The 19,952-nt window shown below is 45.3% G+C and overlaps 2 pseudogenes; one reads left to right on the forward strand and one right to left on the reverse strand.

The window, feature by feature from the left end:
• The window catches only part of LOC110259055 (forkhead box protein D3-like), a 59,674-nt pseudogene extending 53,712 nt beyond the window's left edge, over positions 1–5,962 (forward strand).
• A 174-nt stretch (positions 5,963–6,136) lies between these two features.
• LOC110259054 (inter-alpha-trypsin inhibitor heavy chain H5-like) overlaps positions 6,137–19,952 on the reverse strand; it is a 92,496-nt pseudogene continuing 78,680 nt past the window's right edge.

Below are 19,952 nucleotides of genomic sequence, written 5' to 3' on the forward strand. Positions count from 1 at the left end.
TTTACGCTTTCATAACCTGCACGAGGCATGATTGAGGGGGCCGTGCTGCCATGAGGAGAGACATATAGGTCAGATAAATAGGATTGAGCCCCCAAATAAACCCTCACAATCACGGTCAGTAGATTTTCAATAAGCATTGCCAAGACAGTTCAGCAGGGAAAGATTCTGGAATAACAGGACATCCATATGCAAAGGGATGCATTTGAGCCTCTGCCTCCCACCACAGGTAGAAATCAGTTCAGAAGGGATCAAGGATCTAAGCGTAAGAGCTACAATGATAAAACTCTTAGAAGGCTCCATAGGCAAACATCTTCCTGACCTGGGATGAGGCAATAGTTTCCCCTCCCCCAGAAACATTGTGATTGACCTTAAAAGTGCCGACTTGGTAGCTGAAGACCTGTTACATGTTCAGGGCATTGTTAATCTTGTTACAGCTAGAGCTCCAAATGCATCTTTAAAATGTGTCTGTTGGTGAAGATGAGTGCTTGCATGCTTGACACAAATGTTGTTCTTTGTGACTCAACAAAGCCCAGATAAGTATCTTCCAAGCTTGGGCTCCTGGGGGTGGGATGGGGGGGAGCCATGCTGCACATGCTTCAGTTTAGGGCAGGGAAGAAGTTTGTCACCAGGAAGGGCACTTTCCCTCGGTGAGAGCCAGGACCAACGGAGTCCTGCTGATCTTAAAACTGTTTTAAATTTAGCTTGGAGTCTTTTATACCTTCATAAACAGACATGAAACTGGGGTTTCAAGAACCACAGAACTCCTGAGACCAGATGGCATGGACCATTCTGATCATCTCTTCAGAGACCCTGAAAGAGGAAGTAGAAAGACAATCCTTCCCAAGGCAGTGCGGCAGCTGCCCAGAAGTGTGGGGAGCTCTCCCTGAGCTGCAGACTCCTCACAGCCAGGCAGCATCTGTTGTCGGGGGGGCAGTGCTGGAAAAGACCATTTCCTGGGTTTTCATTCATATGGTTGTAGCAGCAGCCCTCCTAAAGCAGCAGCGGAGAGCTAGCAACACCATTGGAGGGCCAGGATGTGCTGAAATGTGCCACAACATAGTACCTGAATGAGCTAAAATGTGTCCAGTGTTGGCTGTGTACTAAAGCTATTCCAAGAATGTGACTTGTGTTAACTCATGTCATCCTTACAACTGCTTTATGTGATGGCTCCATTTTACCAAAGACTATAAATTGAGACCCAAAGAAGTTAAGTAATAGACCCAATTCACAGAGCTACTCACTTGGGCTTGGGTTCCAGCCAGCTGACTCCAGAGTCTGGGTGTTTGACCAGCCTTCTCTTTTGCTATGCAGCCCAAATTAAACTGCAAAATGAGGAGTCCCCATTTTAGCTCAGTGGGTTAAAAGCCCAACTAGACTGGTAACTGTAAGGACACAGGTTTGATCCCTGGCCTTGCTCAGTGGGTTAAAGATGCCGAGTTGCTGTGGCTGTGGTGTAGGCTGGCAGCTGCAGCTCTGATTTGACCCCTGGGAACCTCTATATGTGGCAGGTGGGGCCCTAAAAAGAGAACGGAAAAAAAATGAAATTGTCCATTCCTGGTAGTATTAGTTTCTTGTGACTTCTGTCACAAATTATCACAGATTGGGAGTTCCCGTCGTAGCGCAGTGGTTAACGAATCTGACTAGGAACCATGAGGTTGCGGGTTCGGTCCCTGCCCTTGCTCAGTGGGTTAACGATCCGGCGTTGCCTTGAGCTGTGGTGTAGGTTGCAGACGCGGCTCGGATCCTGCGTTGCTGTGGCTCTGGCGTAGGCCGGTGACTACAGCTCCGATTCAACCCCTAGCCTGGGAACCTCCATATGCCGCAGGAGCGGCCCAAGAAATAGCAACAACAACAACAACAAAAGACAAAAAGACAAAAAGACAAAAAAAAAAAAATTATCACAGATTAGTAGTTTAAAACAATATAAAGTTATTGTCTTCTGGTTTCAGAGGCCAGAGGTCATAAATGGGTCTTCTGGACTAAAGTAAAAATGCAGGCAGAGCCTTCTGGAGGCTCTAGGGGATGGGTGATTTCCTTACTCTGCAGCTTCTGGAGGTGGCCTGCACTTCTTGGATGCTGCTCCTTCCTCCATCTTCAAAATACATCATTCACTCCAATCTATCCTTCCATCCTGTGCCTCCTGCCTCCCTCTTATAAGGACCCATGTGATTGCATACAGTCCACTGGAAGCCCCTGCCTTCCTACACCCCCCACGCTTCCCACCCCTCTCCACCACTTCTGTCGCTCCCTCCATGGAAATCAGTATCCCTCTTACAGAGAACTTATTATAAATCATCCCACACTAAGGAATGAATCCTGAATTTGCTCAAGCACTCCTATGGAAGACACTCGAAGGCATGCATCTTACACCCCCACTATCTCTAGTGCTTGGCAGCGCCCTCATTGCAAATATAGGTTAAGTGATAAGGAATATTTTTGAACTCCTGTGGCTTATGTCAGGCCTCAAAATGTTAAAATGCAGAATCTCAGTTGCAGCCACATCGGAGCAGTGTGTCTTAGTGAAGCATCTCAGCTAACACAATCATTCACAAGCCTGTTCCTGTCCCCTCGGAGCCTAATTACACGAGCTCAGCTGGGTGCTAAAGACCCCACTGGGAAAAGAACTGTGGACTCTGCCTGCAGAGCCACACGTTAAAGCTGGTGATTTATGACTCTTGACAGGAACATCTGGCCTTGTGCCCTATACCAGGGGATACCATAGTGGCAGCCAATGAGCCCATAGGTGACCCCCTTCCCCACTGCCTTCTCCCACAGATCTGGATTTGTATAAAGTGAGACAACCAGAAACTCCAGAGGGTACCTATAAAGAGGAGTGGTACATCATGGGAAGAACCCCAAGTTAAATTAGCACTTGGCTGTGCTGGCTTCAACACTCCACTCCAGTCTCCTGCTCAATGTGGTTTCTGGCCAAGCATCAAGTGCCTTCCTGCTGGTCCTCTTTCTTCTTAGAGGCTGCCTGGCAACCATTCAAATCTCCCATCCTCTTCTTTCAAAGGCCACTAGTCTCCTTCCCTCGGGGCCACGGAAGAGCATGGACAGCATATACTGATAAAAGGATTCACTTCTAGCCAAGTGTTTACCCAAGTGCTCATGGCTAAACACATTCCCCTCCAAGAGCCTCTTAAATTAAGGCTTCTGGGCACTGCCTTAACCCTAAGAAGTTAATCCTTAATGGATAATTATTTCCTACAAAGAATGGGGTGGAAGTGGCAAGGTTTTGGCATCTCTTATAAACATTCACTCTGAGATACATATTCTTTTAGAGTAAGGTCACCCTTGCCAGCAAACCATGAGATTTGTGCTAGGAGAAATATGCAGGCTCTTACAAAGCTGATCTTCAGGGGATGTTACAGGCTTGAGGTCCAACAGACAAGTGAGGCTTGTTGGAGAGAAAAGCATGTTTTTAAACAGAAATATAGTTTGTAAGAGAAAAAGTCTTGTCCTAAGTACTAGAGAAATTCCCCTTCTCTTCAAAAATTACACATTTTCTCAGTGTTTTTGGGATCACTAACTTGGGTATATAAAAGTTTGGAAAACATACCAGAACGGAAATGCAAAATGGTACAAGGTCACTTTTGGACATTGCAGCCTCTTATGAAACTCAACATATTCTTCTCATAAGATTCAGTGATCATGCTCCTTGGTATTTACCCAAATGACTTGAAAACTTACATCCACACAAAAACCTGCCTGGGTCTGTTTATAGCAGCTTTATTCATTTTGGCCAAAACTTGGAAGTAACCAAGATGTCCTTGAGTAGATGGATGACACATAAATTGTGGTACATCAGACAAGAAGTAGTATTCTGAGCTGAAAAGAACTGAGCTATCAAGCCATAAACAACATGAGGGGAACTTAAAAGCACATTAATTAAGTGAAAGAAACTAACCTGAGAAGGCTATGTATGCAAAGTATGATTCCAAATAGCTGATGCTCTGGAAAATGCTCAGCTATGGAGGCAGTGAAACCAGTGCTGGTTAAAGGGTGGGGTGACGGTGGGAGGGATGAGCAGGTGGAACACAGAAAACTTTTAGGGCTGTGAAACTACCTTGTATGATACAACACCCAGTGGCCCCTTGGACCTGAGGCAAAACCATGTACTTGGGGTGATGAGGATGTGTCAATGCAGGTTCACCAATTGTAACACGTGCACTGTCTGGTTGGGATATTGATGGTGGAGATGCTGATGGTGGGGAGGCTCTGCATGTGTGGGGTGGTGGGTATATATGTAATCTTTGCACATGTCTCTCAATTTTGCTGTGAACCTAGAACTGCTCTCTAAAAACAGGAAGTCTTTAAAAAATTACCAGTATCGATATTTCCCCCAAGATTAAACATATTCTTAAAATGGGACTTTCAACTACAGGGGCTTGGGCATCCCTGACACTTCCCCTCCCCCTGTTGCCCCTGCTTAGGCCCTCCCTAACTGCTTGGCGCCTGGCATCCTGCGCCCGCCTGCACCGCTCCAACTCCCCACGTCTGGCCAAAGGACCGAGGAAGGCGGGCGAAGTAAGGGGGTGCGGCGTGGAAAAGCCGCTGGGGCGGGGAGCGGCAGCAAGCCCCTAGTCCGAAGCGCCAGGGACAGCTGGAGCTTGCAGAGCAAGGCCGCGGGGGTCGGACGGCAGCGCCCGCGCCCCGCGATGCCAGCCGGTAGGTGTGAGCCAAAGCAAGAGGGCCCGAACCACCTACGCCCCCCTCCGCTCTCCCAATCCCCCATTTTTTTCCGGGGAGCCCCAAAGCCCTTTCCTGAGGTGGGCGGCAGCCCTGAAGACCCCCGTCTTACGCCGCTCCTTCCCCGCCACTGCCACCACCCCCGAGGAGGGATGATCTTCTCCGGTGGCGGCAGCGCCAGCGACATGTCCGGCCAGACGGTGTTGACGGCCAAGGATGCGGACATCGATGTGGTGGGTGAGGGCGACGACGGACTGGAAGAGAAGGAAAGGGATGCAGGCTGCGATAGCCCCTTGGGGCCACCCGAGCTGTGCCTGGACGAGGCCGAGGAAAGCCTGCAGAAGAACCTGACTCTGAGCGGCATCTGTGAGTTCATCAGCAACCGCTTCCCCTACTAACAGGAGAAGTTCCCTGCCTGGCAAAACAGCATCCGCCACAACCTCTCGCTGAATGATTGCTTCGTCAAGATTCCCTGCGAACCCGGCAACCAGGGTAAGGACAACTACTGGACCCTGGACCCGCAGGCTGAGGACATGTTCCACAACAGCAGCTACCTGCGGCACCGGAAACGCTTCAAGTGCCACCAGCAGGAGCACCTGCGCGAGCAAAGGCGATGCAGAGCTTCGGCACCTACAGCCTCATGGCGGTGGCTGGCGCCGTGGGGCCCTATGGCCGCCCCTATGGCCTGCACCCAGCGGCTTCGGCCGGCGCATACTCTCACCCGGCTGTTGCGGCAACCGCTCCGCGCTCCAGTACCCATACGCGCTGCCGCTGCCGCTCGCAGCACTGCTGCTCCTGCCTCTGCTGCCCTTGGGTGAGCTCGGCCGGAAAGCGCCGCCTTAGGCTCTCAGCTTGGTCCAGGCCTGCAGCTGTAGCTCAACAGCTTAGGCGCCCCCGGGGCCGCCGCGGGCACTGTGGGCACCACAGCGTCTCTCATTAAGTCCGAGGCGAGTGTGCAGCGGGCGTTCAGCACCGAGAACATCGCCTGGGGGCTAGACAGCGGGCGCTAGAGGCGCCGGGATAACTGGGGGCACAGGGGGTGGCGGGGGTGGCGGGGGCGGCGGCGCGGCGCAGTCCTTCCTGCGGCTGCAAGGGACCTTGCTGTCCTCAGTGCTCATGGCCACACACCAGCCGCTCTCTCAGAGACGGACGACGGCCACCATCGCGCCTATTCTGAGTGTGCCGCTCTCTGGACAATTCTTTGGAGCCCGCAGCCGCGGCAACTGCCGCTGCCACTGCTGCAGCTCAAGCCAAGTGGCCAGCTCAATAGGGACGCGCCAGTGGCCGGGAAGCAGGGCCTGGCGCTGCCTAGAGCGTCGGCTGCATTTGCAGGCTGCCTCCCCTGCCCGAGTCCTGGGCCCCCTGCCCGAGTCCCGGGCCCCCTGCCCAATCCTGGACTCTGCCTCTCCTCCATTTCCACTCCTGACAATCTCCCCGCGACCCCTCAACACAGACCTTCAGCTGCCTCCACCTGGTCCTGCACACCTAGGTATCGGAGCAAACTCATACCGCGCGCCCACGGGGAATAGTTTTCCCTATAGGTAAAACCGAAAACAGAATTTTCCAAAAATGTTCCCCGACGGCGCCTGCTTGCAGTACCATGAGGATGGGAGGGAAATTCTTTGTACATATTTGTATAAAAATTATTGATTTTCCTTTTGGGGTTTTTATTTTTTAAGAAAAACAAAATCAGTAGATTTAGAGCTCTGAACTTTCACTTTTTTTTGAAGGTTCACTCTCCGCAGTTTTATGTGAGAAAAAATGTATAGAGACGTTGGGAGATTTTAAATATAAAAATTTTTCAAAAGGCGAAAAGTGTCATTCTATTATAAAGGTCTGTTTATATATGAATGAATAGATATGGTATTCTAAATGTTATTCCATCATGTTGTACACAACTTTGTAAATAAATGTTTAAAAGTCTCAAAAAATAAATAAATAAACATATTCTTATTTATTATTTTTTTGCCACACCTGCAGCATGCAGAAGTTCCTAGGCCAGGGATGGAACGCAGGTCACAGGAGTGACAATGCTAGATCCTTAACTGCTAGACTGCCAGGGAACTCCCTAAACGTATTCTTAAATGGTCACTACGCAGGATCACCAAGTAGAACCGTAATGAATTTTAGGGCAAAAAGATTCCTGCTTTTGAGATACTCAGAATGTTACCCACCATAATATTTTTGTGTGCTGGGTTATAAATAGTCTCCCATTAATATTGATAATTATCCTTTCATAAAGGTTCATTTAGGATCCTATGCTCTTTTATTTTCATTTAAAATCTGTATGCCCATACTATATTTATTTGCCTTATTAAAATGTATATTTATTCCTTCCTACTTCTTTTATATTACTTTATTACAGAAAATGTAGAAAACAGAGATCTTAAAAAAGAAAACAAAAGTCTTCCATCATTCTACCACTAGGGATTCTTTCTGTAATTTTTTCTAGTGTATTTATTTTTAACAATCAGGGCCATCCTATATTTAACCAGATCTTTTTTACATTTAGTAGAGTTTGAATGTCTTTTTGCATCACTAAATATTCTTCTGTGTAATAGATATAAGTCCATTTGTAGAGACCTGAACTTTCCCCCCAAATTGAGGACGGGGAAGGTGATGATCACACCTTACAACACCTCTTCCATCACTCCATGGCCAGCATCCCCCACCCCACATCTTCTCTCTCACTCACACACACACACACACACACACATACACACTCCCTCTCTCTCTTCTCTGATGGGACTGATTTAGACTCGAGCCATGAAATACTGGTCTGTTAGGCCACAAGGGAGGTCTTTGTACTGAATGGTCCTTGAGTTGTCTGGGACTGATGGAATGAAGAGAGAAGATGCTCCCTGCAAATGGAAGTTAGGAGGAGCAGATGTTATGAGTAAGCCAAGCGAGCTGATTTACAAACAGAAGCAGTGTAACAGTGCCCTGTAGAGAGGCAGAGGCAGGAGACCACAGGTGTCTGTGGGTGAGAAGGTGAGCGCCTTGATACCTGACTTCCTTTTCTAGCTCCCATGTGACAGTGCTGAGTTCTTCTCCTTAGGTGTTCATGAGTTTTGTTTGTTTTAACCTTTCAATATTTCACCCCTTTTACTTAATTTATTTAAATGGATTTCAACAGAAAAGCATTCACTAAGACTATAATGTCCTATCGAATAGCTGTCTAGTTTTCTCTTCTGTAAATCATAAATCAGTTAATTCCTTGTTGGCTATCTATTTTGTTTCTATTTCTTTTTTTCTTTTCTTCTTTTTTTTTTTTTGGCATCACCCATGGCATTCAGAAATTCCCAGGCTGTGATCGAACCCCCAAATGACAACCCTGAATCCTTAACTGTTAGGCTGCCAGGGAACTCCCCAAGATGTTTCTATTTCTTAACTATTCTAAAGAACACTAAAATAAATGCCATTGCAACTAAATCTTTGCAAATAATTCCTTAGGATAAATTATTAGATGAGGAATTATGAATTAAAAGAAATTAATGTCATTTGCCAGTAGCAACATATATGAACGTTCCTGTTTTCTGCATCTTCACTGGTATTAAATTGACAGTTGAAAAAAGTAAACTATTCCACCATTTAAATTAGCCAAAATTCCTTGTCTCACAGGATTAATGTATATTTCTATGATTGCTGGAGTTACAGTTACCCCCATATACTTCTTTAGTCACTGTTCTTCCATGATGAAATACTGTTCACGTCTTTTACTCATTTTCTATGACTTATTTATGTCTTGATTTCTGAGAGTTCTCTTTTTAAAACTAAGAATAATAGGCCTATAGAGTTCTTGCTGTGGCTCACCAGCTTAAGTACCTGACTAGTATCCATGAGGATGCAGGATTGATCCCTGGCCTCGCTCAGTGGTTTAAGGATCTGGTGTTGCTGTGAGCTGTGGTGTAGGTCACAGATGTGGCTGGAATATTCTGTGTCATTGCTGTGGCTGTGGTGTAGGCCAGCGGCTGTAGCTCCAGTTAAACCCTAGCCTGGGAACTTCCATATGGTGTGGGTGCAGCCCTAAAAAGAAAAAAAAACGAATATTAAACTTTTGATTCTCACATATTTTAAAGTTACCTTTTACTCATTAATTATTTGCCTCCTAATTTTATGTACAAAATATTTGATATACATTAAAATATATTAGTATTGTCTATACATATTTGTATGTTCTTACTATATTTTTGTAGTGGTATTTTCCCTTATGGTTTATTCTTTCAGTTTCATAATTAGAAAATATTTCACCTACCTAAGATTATATACTTTTATACTTTCATTTTTAAGTGGGCACATTGAGAAAAACAATGAAATACCGTAGCAATGGAAATCAAATACTTAAATGACATAAAATGGAGGCACAAAACAATGTATACATACTAAAAGACAAAAGCCATGACTAAACCATTTTTATATGTTCAGCATACTGAAAGTTACAAATTGTGAAACTATTCTTTCTTTTTTCTTATAATTTATAAATTATAATTTATAATTTATAATTCTTATAATTTATTATAATTTATATAATTATTTTCTTATAATTCTTACATTATAATTCCTTATAATTTATTTTCTTAGTTTATCTTATAAACTATTTCTTATAATTTATTTTACTTTATTTTTTATTTAAGTAGATTTACAGGGTTGTGCCAATTTCTGCTGTACAGCATAATGACCCAGTCACACACATATATATATATACATTCTTTAATTATACCATCTTCCATCATGTGCTGTACAGTAAAAACCATCTTTCTGTGGGGGAATAGAAATGCGGTAGTTTCATCTCAGATTAAATTTATTTTTTAAAATTTTCCATTCTTGGAGTTCCTGTTGTGGTTAAGAACCTGTCATAGTGACCCTTAGGATGTGGGTTCCATCCCTGGCCTCACTCAGTGGGTTAAGGATCCACTGTTGCTGTGGCTATGATGTAGCTCGCATTTGACCCCTAGCCAGGGAACTTCCATATGCCACAGGTGCAGCCCTCAAAAGAAAAAAAAAAAATTCTCCATCCTGGTTACATTCACCCTCATTATTTAAGCCCTTAAAAATTGCTAAGGACAAAATAAGATGAGAAAAGATTAACTCAGACGGCAAAGACTTTTATCCAGTCCTCTCTGTCCCATGGATAAAATTGCACAGGGACAAAGATGAGAAAATTCTCTCTAAACCCAAGTGCCCCGACCCCATCCTTTGTGCGGTGAAGGAGGACGTTATCATTGAATGTGAAATACTGTCACCTAGTGGACCGTAGACTTCATCACCCACCTGGTTCCTGTTCAGAAATGTCCCTGGAGAGTCTTGAATTGGCGGCCACAGTCGTCTGAAGCCCATAATTCACAAGCCTATCCTTCTCCTGTGTTTTTGAAGAGGGCCCCCGGTTGCTGGAAAGGGAAGTAAGACAAGTGCATTGGGAGTCAGAGCCGTTGTTCAGCAGTGAGCTCTGGCAGGGACCGGGGAGGGATGGGTGGAGGAGGAGGGTCAAAGGGGAGTTTGAAACCCACACTGCCAAGTGCACACTGCAAACTGGTGGTCGGGATGTGTCCTGCATCTGAAGGAGAGATTGTCTTGCCATTTTAAAGATGAGAAAACAGCAGCTCAGAGAGGCTGAGCGGTTTCTTGTGGTCACACAGCTGGAGATCAAAGGAGCTAGGATCCTGGAAATAACAGGAATAAGTGAAGACACCAAGAAGGGTCAGAATATAGCCTCAGATGAGTGATGGAGGAGAGATTTTTGATTGATGGAGGGCCTGTTGTCCTCTTGGGTTGTGTCCAGACAGACAAAGTTTAAAACTGAATGATGGAGTTCCTAGGCCAGGGGATCAGATCCTAGCCACATTTGTGACCTACCCCACAGCTGTAGCAATGCCAGGTCCTTTAACTCACTGTATCAGGTCAGGGATGGAACTAGTGTCCTGGAGCCACAGGGATATCGCCAATCCTGTTATGCCACAGTGGGAACTCCAAATTCTTTCTATTCAAGCATAAAAATACATGTCTTAGTTAGTAAGAGTGCCTTCAGTTGATAAGCTCATAGTTCCCATACAAGGTGCTTTCATGCAGGTGAGTAACCAGGCCCTCTATTAACCCTTTGTTTCAAAGTCAGACGTCCTGGCTGATCCTATGTAAGAATTCCTACAAATGTGTTATAGTTCTGTGCCCTGGTTATCCACCAAGACCCAAGCCCAGCCAGGATATATTCTCACTTTTAAGGAAGGCTGTGCTTCCTTCCCTAAGCAGTAGAGCTGCAGGAAAATTGTCTCATTTCTATTCAAAGTCTATGCTGTTTCCCCCTCCCCCATAAAGGCATTTCAGGGAATACCAAGTGCATGTCTTTTTTGGGGGGAGACTTCCCGTTGGCAGAACCAAGAGGGCTGATTTATAAATTACACCTAGGTGTGCAAAATAGATCAATCTTCCCTGGACGGGAGCCCTCTACCTATACCTCCCTGGTGGATCAGATACTGCCCTTAATTTCAGCTAATAACTTCTGCAAACACTGTTAGTTCCGGCCAATGAGGCTGCAGCACTAGATCAAAGCTTTTGGAAAAGTGAAAATGAGGTCCTTAGTTTTGAAGATTGCTGTACTTGAAGCATGACCTCCCTGTTTAATCTTCATTGATTCATATTTGAAATAAGGGACCTCTGCCTCTGTATTAGGCCATTTTCACTGTTCACTGGTGAAGTAATTTGCTGCTGTCTTTTTTTTTTTTTTTTTGTACTATCAGAAGCAGAACACTTGCACTTAGAACAAAGTCTTTATAGGAAAGAGGAAATGCTTGCTGTGGCATTCCTCTCCCAGGATCTGATGCACAAACACGTAGTTGATGAAACAAATGTTGCTTTCCTATCAGACACCGAGAAAGAGGAATTCTTTCTAACTGCAGACTAATTACTTTGTGGGGACTTGTTCCTGAAAGAGTGTGTGTGTCCCAATATGTTGGGTAAATTTTTGGATCGTGGATCACACTGATACATGAAACACACGCACACTGGCACCCTATGACACACTGTAGACCCTTGCCCTCAGCTTTCCTGGAGGGTGCCTCACAGCTTCACGAATGGAAGAAGAGGGAGGGTGTGGGACTTCAAGCTCTCTTCAAGGAGAAAGAACTCAAAGCCTCTGGCCAGAATGAGAATCACCAGACCCTTAATGCCCCACCATCTCACTGTGATGTCCCCTCCCCCACCTGGAGCAACCTGGCCAACTCCTTCCTGCATCCTCCTGGAGAAGGTATGTGGCCCACTCCTCACCCCACCCCTAGAAGGGCCTTATACACCCCTAACCAACCAGCAGGTATATTGCAAGACCCCTCTTTTCCAACCAATTATGAGGTCAACAGGTGTATCCTGAGATCACCCCTCTCCCTGGGCTATAAAAACAGATAGGACCACGTGCTCAATGTCAGTGCTTCCTGATTATCAGGAAGGTAGTACAGCTGCACCAGCAGCACCTCTTATCTCAAAAACTCTTCTTTCTCTTTACCTGACTATGCTGGAAAATTATTTTTCCTACCCACGTGCACAGACCAAGACAGAAGGGAGATGAGGTTTAGGGGGGAGAGAGGGAGGGCTGGGGACTTGGGTACCCAGGGCACTGCTTACTGGCCACTGGAACATGTCTGCCCTTTTTCTCACCCTCTTGACTCTGACCTGCATGGGCTGAGGATGGTTGGTGATGAAAATCCAAGGGATGGGGCTGCCTTTCCTCTTCTGGCCCCAGGAGGCCGAAATCTGCAGCCCAAGGCCATCTTAACAGGAAGTTCTGATGGCTGATGTTACATGTTCACCTTGACTGGCTGTGAGGACACCCAGAGAGCTGGTAAAGCCTGATTTCTAAGTGTGTTGGGGAGGGTGTTTCCAGAAGAGATCAGCATTTGAGTCGGTGGACTTTGTAAAGAATATCACCCTCTCCTATGTGGGGGAGCCGCTAATCCACTGAGAACACAGGGTGGCAGGGGGGCTGCTTCTCTCACTGGAATTGCAATACCCATCTTCTCCTGCCCTGAGACAGGGGTGCTCCTGGTTCTCAGGCATTTGGACTTGGATGGAACTGCACCTCTGGCTTCAGGGCTCTGCAGATGTAAGAAATCTCACTGACTGCCTGAGCTGGTTCCTGACAGTCTCCTCAGCTATAGCCATTTCTACAAATCTCCTCGACTGTATCTATTTCTGTGTCTATCAGTATCTATACCTATATTTATAGCTATCTAGATGAGGAGTATGTAGATATATAAAACCATGTATAAATTATAAATGAGGGGTTCTGGTCTTGGCTCAGCGGAAACGAATCTGACTAGCATCCATGAGGATGTGGATTTGATCCCTGGACTTGCTCATTAGGCTGGGGATCTGGCATTGCCATGAGCTGTGGTGTAGGTTGCAGATGGGGCTCAGATCTGGTGTTGCTGTGGCTGTGGTGCAGGCCGGCAGCTACAGCTTTGATTGGACCCCTAGCCTGGGAACCTCCATATGCTGTGGGTGTGGCCCTAAAATAAAAAGATCACCCCCCAAAAATAAAAAAAAATTATAAACTAGATAGATAGATAGATAGATAGATAGATAGATAGAGATAAAAGCATAGCCGTAGCTGTAGACATAGACATAGGTGCCCTACTGCTCCTGTCTCTCTGGGGGACCTTGATTAATACACATACAAAAGTCAGAGGGGACCTTAATTCATTGGACACAAGGCCCACGATGATAGGGCGGATGAAGTGAATTTTCCATGGTCCCACAGCTAATGAGTTGTGGGGTTGGGTGTGGTGGGAACTGGTGGGGGGTGGGAAAAATGGGTAAAGGGGATCAACCCTATGCTGATGGATGGAAGCTAAACGTTTGGTAGTGAGCCAGCTATAGGGTGGATAGGAGTAGAAACAATGTTGTACACATGAAATTCTGTATAAAATTACAAATATGTATTAGCTCAATAAAAAGAAATCTAAAAACAACTATAAAGGCACAACTTTGCTCTGTTATAATGGGCTTACATCTCAGAAAGTCCACATGGCAGCAGTTTTCGTATTTCCACTTCATTAGTGCTGCACAGAGAGCGTGTCTTACTTTTTCATATCACTGGTTTCTTATCCTCTCAACAGAAACTCACAGCAGAGGAGAAAAAAGAAAACAAGGTTCAGAAAGATGAAGACAGGGAGTTTCTGCTGTGGTGCAGTGAGTAAGGACCTGGCAGTGTGAGCATGTGGGTTCAATCCCCAGCCTGGCACAGTGGGTTAAGGACCTGGCAGTACTGCAGATGTATCATAGACTGCAGCTGCAGCTCAGATTTGATCCCTGGCCTGTGAACACATTTGCCATGGGGAAGGAAAAGAAGAGAGAAAGAAAAAAGGAAGAGAGGAAGAATGAAGGAAATAAAGAAAGAAAGATGGAAGGAGGGAAGAAGGAAAGTTGAAGACAGATGAGATGGAACACAATAGAAATCCTAGTACTACTGCTGACTCCAAATCTGAATTTTAGAGCCCCCTGCTCTGATATTTTCCCTTCATCTTCATTTATCCCTCTAAAACACTAAGTTAAACATGAGCCAATCTGAAATCTGACTCTTGTTTTAAAGTATAGAGATATGACATGTTCCTTTGGAATTTCAGTCTTTCCACCCCAAGGAGAATCCATTTCAGTAAAGGGCTATGAACAGGACAGTTGTGGACAGACTTTTCCATCCAGTCTTGTCCTTCAACCTGATAAATCTCCCCAGAGCAGAAAGTAGAGCAACAAAAAGCCACAACAGAGAGTAAAACCTTGTGGGCACTTGGTGACCAATAGCGGGCACTTGGTGGCCAACAGCACAGAGACAAAGGCTCAGGCTGTGTGGTGGTGAGCTTTTCATTAATTGCATGGGGCCTCAGGAGGTGTTTTGCAAGCTCTTTGGCAGAGTCCGCCTTTCTGTTTACCTGCCTCCCCTTGCTCTGCCAAAACGTACAACTCAAAACACAAGTGGGTGTCTCGAGCAATTCAAAACCTGAGATCATTTTTAATTAGGCTGAAAATAAAAAGCTAGCCGTTCTGGAAGATACGTTTTCTCTAGCTCCTTTCCTTTGAAGGCTGCAGTTAAGCATGTTTCCAGAACTCATCCTTGTCATCCAAGGAAAGGGGGAATATGAACCTAATTGGTTCATATAAAATCAAGTTTACCCCTAAAATAAACAAAACTGCAAAGCTGTCATTTACCAGATGCCCAGGTGCTGACAAAAACCTTCATGACCAGAGTTTCATATCCATTCCTTTGGGGCATGATTTAAACCAAGAAATCTGTTTTCAGGAGGCTAGTGAGGAACCACTTCAGGGATTGTTCAAAAATGATGAAGCATTTTTGTCTCCCTCTCAATCCTATAAGACTAAGTGAAACTGATCTCTGATCGATTATTAAACACTCTGCATTAAATGGTTGGGGGATATTCTGCTCATTAAATCCATCGTTCCAAGCAGAGTTATTTCTGCTAGATTGTATCATGGGCAGGGGGTGGGGGGTAGGGCACATATAATGAGAAGGAAATAGTGGTGTCAGGCTGGCAAAACTCCAGATAAAGTGAAAAAAAATGAAAAACAAAACCCTGTTAAGCAACCTCACCTGCAAAATGAATGCCATTCTTTTTGAAATTAAGGAATAAAGTGAATGCATGTCAGCACCATTGCTGTGCAAGGCAGGTACATACTATGGGGTGTAGAAAAATACCTTCTAATGAGATTTTTCCTTCTGATTGGAAGACAGTTACCTATGGGACAAGATTTCTCATTCACCTTGGATCAATCCATTGAAGTAGCCATGCTAACCAAGGCTAATGTGTTTTTCTTTTGGAGGGGTCATCCATTATGATTATTTCTGGCATCATTTGTTTGTGCCTTTTAAAGGATTTTGCACACCAGTGCCTTACACCATGACATTTAATGTAAGTGAGGGTTCCCTGGTCTTCAGTGGAGCACTTGTGTGAGTATAGGAGCTGTCATGATGGGTTTATTTACTAGATGTGTTTTCCTTCCATTCGCATAGTTTTGACTTTCTCCCCCACTTTCCTGGGAATAACACCATCTTCTATCTAACTGGGGAGAGAAGATGATGAACTTTTTCTTCAGAATCCACTAAACTAATACAGTTAGTCTGTTTGTTGCTAAGCAACCGAGCTGGGTTATCTAGAAGCAGCTCAATCCACTGTCAGGTCCTTGTTCCCTTTTTGATAATTGACCAAGCAGAGAGTTTGCCAAAGAAATTATCTGCCCCAAGTTTTGCCAAAAAAAAAAAAAGAATAAAACAAAATTAAAAAAAAAACCTTTTATCTTAGATAAAAAAATTGCAGCATATTCATACCACCTAATGCTATTTGGTAACAAAAGGTATGGGCTATTGAGGTATAATATATAATGCAGATGAACTGTTAAATAAATGCCTTAGAAAAAAGCCAGTAGGTACTACATGTATTTCATTTCATTTCTATGAAACTCTAGAAGAGTCAAAGCTAATCCAAAGTGACAGAAACGGGGCTGTGCTTACCTGGAGCTCCAGGTAGGAGTTGCCTGAGATTGAGCACAGAGAACTTTCAGGAATAATGGAAATCTGTGCTTGCACCCCCTTAGCATGCATGAGGACTCTGGGGTCATCACCCTCACCCCTCCTGGCTCCCCCAATTCTGCACTGTCTTGTCCACATGGTGTGTCTGTGTCCAACACCTGAGGGGCTCTCTCCTGCACACCTGTACCCTTCACAGGTGGATGGTGGTAGGGAGGGGGGCATCTTGCAACACAGCCAACTCCAAGGACTCTTTCCCTGGCAATGCCCCTCTCTGCACACACCTCCCCTGTGATTCCACCCTGCAGCTGTAACAATGGGACACTCTAGGTCACCTTAAAACCCCTCCTGTTTGTGGGCACCTCCAGCACCTTGATGTGCAAGTCTAGAGTTCTGGTTTGTCTTCCTGGGGAGACCTGTTACTTTAAACCCAAACACAGAAAAGTGGTCTGTGAGTTTATGGTGAGTCCCATCCAGACTTGGGATGTTTGCTAATGTGTCCCCAGGTGGTCAGGAGCTCTTGGTCAGGTGTGCCTTAGGATTGGGAGGCCGGTGGGGTGGTGTCAGGGAAGGGTACTTAGCAAAGTACATAGTACCACTTCCCTGGGACCCAACGACCCAGAACCTGTGGATGGTGAGAGCCGTTTGGAGCTTTAGGATTCTAGCAGAATAAAGAGCTAAACCAGAAGCCTCTCCTCATCAAAGATTTGGAGCCCACCAGCTGGTCCTACATGTGAATGAAGAAATTGATGCTCCAGAGAGTGTGCGACAAAGGACCACAGACTCCTGGTCTCTGGGTCAGTCTTCATTGTGGGGAGATGATTTCCTATTTAGAGTGGAGAGCTTTCCAGTTCAGCCAGGATGAATAGATTTGATTACACTTGTTATACATGTTCACATCTCTTGTTCTTAGTCCTGTGATTTTCTAGGTCAATAATATTATGTCCCAAACTGTGAATAAAAGCCAGCTTTTTTTTTTTTTTAAAGGGGGGACTGAATACCAGTGACTTAATATACAATATTCTACTGAATGATGATTATTAAGTCCATCTGAGAGGATGAGAAAAGTCAGAAAGTAATTTTTGTTCTTTGGTGGGTGAATGTGAGGCAAATAATTGATCAGACCTCAGTCAAATCTTTGCAAGAGTAACTTTGTCTTAACATCTGAAATGGAAGGAAATGGTACCATGATGAGAAGTTAACTCTGTCCTGATACATCTTTGAGAGGGGAGGGAAAACTGGATTCTGGGACCCCAAAAGCAAGGCTTGGTAAGGGGCCAAAAACAAGAAGCTATAAATACTTGGGGGGGAGGGCAGAGCAGCAGATGGTTGCTGGGGAATGAGCTGTGCTAAGGGCGCTGTGAGTTTCCTGAGTCTCTGACCTGCCTGTTTCTCTAAAACCTTATTAGAGCTTTGGGGAAAGAGAATGGAAAGTTGCAAGACAAAGAAAAGTTAGAAAAGAAAAGTGGGGGTGGGGTGAGTAGCAAAGAATATTTACTGAAACCTGTGCCTCTCTCTCCCTGTGGGATTGATGTGTAGAAGGAGTGGCTTTATTCATCCCGAAAAATAGCAAAGCACTACCTCTGACCCCCATCCCTACTCCACCCAGGCCACACCCCCTGAAGCTAGATTGCTGAGCAGAAAAATGAGGGGTGGGGGCTACAGGCCTGAGGGTGGGTGCAGAGCTGGTCTGAGCCCAGAGGAGCCTCCTGCTGACTGTGGGCTTGGGCCCATCACTGTGGTCTCTGCTGTGCAGCCCTGCCCTGTGGGTGAGAACAGTGATGCTACCATTCTGAGCCATTTATTTAGTGAAGTGATGTGTTCACCAATTTTGTGCAGATTACACCAAGACTTAGGTTTCTATTTGGCTCCAATCAGTATTTCCTTTGATAGAGAAGTTACCCATTGATCCTCTTTATGATTTAGGCATGGTTCATCCTATTGTGGACTCCCTGAGGGCGGGACCCTTCATCTTTCCCTCCTTCTCCCCCCTCCCCTCCCCTCCCCCTTTCCCCCCTTCCCCTCTGCCCTTCACCTCAGGCAGGGCTTCTCTCTAGAGCAGGAATAGCCCTTTCTTCAGCCCATTGTGTCCTCTGTAAGCATCTCCCAGGATCACAGATTCTCTGATAGCACCGGTCACAGCTTCTCCTGGGGTCATGCTCCAGAGCTGCTGGCACAGCTTTCTGTACATCACATTACACTCAGCGTGGAACCTGCCAGTCTGAAGTGGGCAGAACACACATTCCTTTCTCCTCAAGGAAAGAAATGATGGCAGGTGGGCTGTGGTGGGTCCACCTGTATCTTTTTTTTTTTTTTTTTGCTTTTTAGGCTGCACCTGTGGCATGTAGAAGTTCCAAGGATAGGGGTCCAATTGGAGCTGCAGCTCCCAGCCTACACCACAGCCACAGCAACACAGGATTTGAGCCAATCTTCAAAGTACACCACAAGCTCATGGCAACACTGGATCCTTAACCTGCTGAGCAAGGCCAGGGATGGAACCCACATCCTCATGGATATAGTTGGGTTCATAACCTGCTGAGCCACAATGGGAACTCCCCACCTGTATCATCTGGATGTACCAGGACCTGTGTACAGAGGCCAGATAGAAGCCGATGTCCATCTCTCTGTCAGGTCTGGTGGAGGAACCCTGATACTTGTATTCATGAAGTTTATGCTGAAGAGAACTGAGAATCTCATGTGTAACAGTTGGAGTTCTGGGGCCATTGGAGCAAGCCAGGCTCACTGGAGTCCACAGGGGGCCAAACTCCGGTCTGAGGTGATGAATGGTATAGCAGAAAAACTCAGGGGTGCACCAGAATCCCCCCCTTCTTTCTCCAGGCCTCATGGTCCATTGACCACTGGCCTCCTTCCCAGAGATGCTGCCCTACCTGGCAGAGATGTGTCTCAGACCAGCCCCTGGTATGCTGCTTCCTGACCAGAGCCACTGTGCCCCCCACAGCAACACCCAGGCCTTTGGTTGATAGTTCTTGGCTGTTGATGGTCTGTGGCTTGTTTGTATGTTTCTGTGCAGTGGAGGCTTAGACTTGGCAGTGATGTAGGTAAGGGTCTCAGAGAAGGTGCCCCACTAAACCTGAGAAATTAGAGAAATTTGAGCTGCTAAGTAAGAAGTACAGAAAATATCTTGAAACAAACAAAAGTGAAACAATGACATATACTGAAACAGATAGTATGCTGCCCAAGCAGTACTGAGGGAATTTAGAGCAATAAATGTCTATATTAAAAAAGAGGAAAGAAATGAAATAAGCCACTTAACTTTGTACCTCAAGGCAATAGGAAAAGAATGAACCAAGCCCCAAATTAGCAGAAGGAAGTAAATAATAAAGATTAGGGCTGAAATAAATGAAACAAAGATTTGAAAAAATTTCAAAATCAACAAAACTAAGAATTATTTTTGCAAAGGTAAACAAAATTGACAGATCTTTAGCTAAACCACTAATAAAAAGAGAGAAGATTTGAGTAAAATCATAAATTAAAAAGGAAGTATTGAAAATGGTATCTCCAGAATAAAATAAATCATGGGACTAACGTGAAAAATTATTTGCCAGCAAACTGGGTATCTTAGAAGAAATGGATAAATTTCTACAAAGATATAACCTAACAAGACTGAATTATTAAGAAATAGAGTTCCCTTTGTGGCTCATCGGTAACAAATCTGACTAGTATCCATGAGGATGTGGGTTCAATCTTTGGCCTCGCTCAGTGGGTTAAGGATCTGGCA

This window comes from Sus scrofa, chromosome 10 (assembly GCF_054392235.1).
Source record: "Sus scrofa isolate SSC_HxYL_T2T_F1_AM1 chromosome 10, Sscrofa_HxYL_maternal_Yorkshire_Landrace_v2.0, whole genome shotgun sequence".
NCBI classification, from domain to species: Eukaryota; Metazoa; Chordata; class Mammalia; order Artiodactyla; family Suidae; genus Sus; species Sus scrofa.